Source organism: Equus caballus, chromosome 30 (assembly GCF_041296265.1).
Source record: "Equus caballus isolate H_3958 breed thoroughbred chromosome 30, TB-T2T, whole genome shotgun sequence".
Taxonomy (NCBI): domain Eukaryota; kingdom Metazoa; phylum Chordata; class Mammalia; order Perissodactyla; family Equidae; genus Equus; species Equus caballus.
This window is the reverse complement of record NC_091713.1, coordinates 10,465,201-10,469,282: the sequence shown is the minus strand read 5'-3', so window position 1 is coordinate 10,469,282 and position 4,082 is coordinate 10,465,201. Positions and strand designations below refer to the sequence as shown.

The following is a 4,082-nucleotide window of genomic DNA, read 5'->3' as shown; positions in this document are numbered from 1 at the left end:
AAATTAATACAGCATCTAACCATCTAAACTACTAATTGCTGTAATTTGAGCTAACCACAAAAAAAGATCGCTGAAAAAGGTAAATCTAGTGACATACAATACAGATTCAGAGGTATTCAATTCAATGCTTGGAAGAAGAATTATCTATCCTCTTTTATTTATGTGAACTGACAGTAATAGCACAGAGGCAGAAAGAGGAAAAGTGGAATTTGACTGCTGCAAGTATGCTATGTTGTTTAGGAAGTGGTAAAAGTAATAACTAACAGTTTATGAAATTAAGTCAAAGATTCATGTTGTAATCTACAGTAGCTGCTGTAATACAAAAAGGTATAATTTAAAAGCTGGTAAATGAAACAAAAGTAAATAATGGAAAAAGGAAATACTTGCCTATTACAAAAGAAGGAACAAAGAGCAGACAGGACAAATAAAAACCAAATAGCAATATGGTAGACCGAAACACAACTATATAAGTAATTACAATTACATTGAAAAGGACTAAACACTCCAATTAAAAAATGAAAATTTTCATACTGGACAAAAATACAAAATCCAATTATATTTTGTTTAACCTTTAATTAATTTGAAAATAAAGATACTCTCTAATTACAAGAATGGGAAAATATACACCATTAAAGCATTCACCAAAAGACTATACTAATAGCAAAGTACACATCAGGTCAAGAAGTTCTACAGGATATTAAAGAGGGATATGTGACAGTGATAAAAGGATTGTGACATGAAGCTACAGTCCTAAAACTGTGTGCACCTAATAACATACATAAATATAAATATATAAAACAAAACATTGACAGAGAGAAAGAGGCAAATTCAAAACGATAGTTCGAAATGTAAACACACCTCTCTCAAAAACTCATAGAAGAAATGGACAAAATGTCAGTAAGGATAAAGATTTCAAAAATACAAATAATCGAATTGGCCTAACTGAAATTTATAAAACCCTATATCCAATAACAGCAGAATACATGTCCTTTTCAAGTGCATGAGGACCACACATCAAAATAGGTGATAAAACGCCATAAAGGTAGTCTCAGAAAATTTCAAAGGTAAATTCAGAGTAAGCCACATGCATCATGTAAGGGATCACCTTCTTAAATAAGGTTTCAGGAAAATAACAGTAAGATAAGGGAAGAAAACATGGAAGAATAAAGTCCTAATTACTATACATGCATATTTTTTTCAGCTTTACATCATTATATTTCAGTTTCTGTATAGACTGTATCATGTTTACCACCGATGGTTGAGTGTTTACCCATCACCACACATATATGCCTCTTTATCCCTGTTTCCTCCCCCCACCTCCTTCTCTGGTAACCACTAATCTAGTCTCCTTATCTATCTGTTTGCTTATTTATCTTCTACATCTGAGTGAAATCATGTGGTATTTGTTTTTCTCTGTCTGACTTATTTCACTCAGCACAATACCCTCAAGATCCATCCTTGGTGTTGCAAATGGTACAATTTTGTATTTTTTTTTATAGCTGAGTAGTATTCCATGGCATATATATACCACATCTTCTTTATCCACTCATCAGTCGATGGGCACTTGGGTTGCTTCCACATCTTGGCTATTTACGAATAATGCTGTGATGAACTACAGGTACATATATCTTTATGAATTGTTGACTTTATGTTCTTTGCATAAATACCCAGTGGTGGGATAGCTGGATCATACAGTATTTCTATTTTTAATTTTTTGAGAAGTCTCCATACTGTTTTCCATAGTGGCTGCAGCTGTTTGCATTCCTACCAGCAGTGTATGAGGGTTCCCTTTTCTCCACATCCTCTCCAACATTTGTTATTTCTTGTCTTAGTAATTATAACCATTCTGATGGGCATGAGATGATACCTCATTGTAGTTTTGATTTGCATTTCCCTAATAATTAGCGATGTTGAACATCTTCTCATGTTCCTCCTGGCCGTCTGTATATCTTCTTTGGAAACATGTTGGTTCATATCCTCTGCTCATTTTTTGATCGGATTGTTCAATTTTTTTGGTGATAAAGATTAGCCCTGAGCTAACACCTGTGCCCATCCTTCTCTATTTTATATGGGGGACACCTACCACAGCATGGCTTGATCTGCACCCAGGATCCAAACCTCTGAACCCCAGGCCACTGAAGCAGAGGCACACAAACTTAACCACTATACCACCAGGGCAGCCCCCAGGTTGTTCATTTTTTTGTTGTTGAGTTGTATGAGTTCTTTATGTAGTTTGGAAATTAACCCCTTGTCAGATATATGAAATATTTTCTCCCAGTTGGTGGGTTGTCTTTTAATTTTGTTGATGGTTTCCTTTGCTTTGTAGAAGAGTTTTAGTCTAATAGAATCCCATTTGTTTATTTTTTTCTTTTGTTTCCCACGGTATTCAAAAAGATACTGCTAACACCAATATCAAAGAGTGTACTGCCTGTATTTTCTTCCAGAAGTTTTATGTTTTCAGGTCTTACCTTCAAGTCTTTAATCCATTTTGAGTTAATTTTGTGTATGCTCATGGATTGGAAGAATAGACATAGTTAACATATCCATATTACCTAAAGCAATCTACATATTCAATGCTATCCCAAACAGAATCCCAATGACATTCTCACAAAAATAGAACAAAGAATCCTAAACTTTACATGGAACAACAAAAGACCCCGAATAACCAAAGCAACCCTGAGGAAAAAAGAACAAGGCCGGAGGCATCACAATCTCTGACTTCAAAATATACTACAAATCTATAGTAACAAAACAGAGTGGTACTGGCAGGAAAACAGACACACAGATCAATGGAACAGAGTTGAAAACCCAGAAATAAAACCATGCACCTACAGACAGCTAATCTTGAATAAAGGAGCCAAGAGCATAAAACAGAGAAAGGAAAGTCTCTTCAATAACTGATGTTGGCAAAACTGGACAGCCACATGTAAAAGAAGGAAAGTAGACCATTATCTTACAGGAATATTTTTTTGACAGTAGGGTGAAACAAAGAAACAAAGAAAAGGCAAGTAATTTAGTACAAGAAATTTGACACGTTCTGTACAATTTCTTCACTTTGCTCTCATCGTTTGTACAAACTCTTCATAGTTTACTTGACCATCATCATCAATATCTGCTTCCCTGATCATTTCATGAACTTCTTCATCTGTTAACTGCACTCCATGGTTTATCACATGCTGAAGCTTTGCTGCACAAGTATAGCCATTGCCATCCTTATCAAACACACGGAATGCTTCTCTAATTTCTTCGTCACTGTCACTGTCTTTCATTTTTCTTGCCATCAAAGTCAGAAATTCTGGGAAATCAAACATACCATTACCATCAGCACCTACTTCATTAATCATGTCCTATAACTCTGCTTCTGTGGGATTCTGTACAAGACACCTCATTACAGTTCCTAATTCCTTTGTTGTTACAGTTCTATTACCATCTCTGTTAAATAGTGAAAAAGTTTCTTTAATTCTGCGATCTGCTCCTCTGTCAATTGGTCGACTACGCTGCAAGCATTAATGGTCTCCACAATCACACAACCACTCAGTTGCTCACTCCACTTGGACTCATTCTTTTGCAGTGGAGAGTAAATAGTATTTTTTTTTTTTTTAGAAAACAAATATACAACTTGGAATGGATTTGAGGCAAATTGTGCCATAAAAGATTTTCTTTAAGTGGTTAAATGAAGTTTATAAAGCAAGTAACAATTTAAAAAAAGTTTCTGGTACAGGACCAGCAGTGCAAAAAAATAACGTACAAGTACCTATATAATAAACCCATTTTGCAATAGTGCAACTTTTAAGTACACATTGCTGACTGACCATACAGAGTTACAACTTCCACATCAACAACATATTGACAGTTCCTACAGAAAACTACTTAAAAAAAAGGCATAACCCAGATGTTCCCTTGTTTGATCAACTCTAGCTAAGTTTAAATGTGCAGAAGGGCTTAGATATATCCAGCGTAAGCCATAGGAGAAGAAGAGGAAGATAAGAGAAAAAGAATGAAAAAGAAAGAACCGAAAGGAACTACAAAAACAACTAGAAAGCAACTAACAAAATGGAAATAAGTACATACCTATCAATAAT

The 4,082-nt window shown here is 34.9% G+C and overlaps 1 pseudogene; it reads right to left on the bottom strand.

The window, feature by feature from the left end:
- Positions 1 to 3,050: 3,050 nt before the first annotated feature.
- Positions 3,051 to 3,389, bottom strand: LOC100630473 (calmodulin-like; annotated as a pseudogene).
- Positions 3,390 to 4,082: the final 693 nt, after the last annotated feature.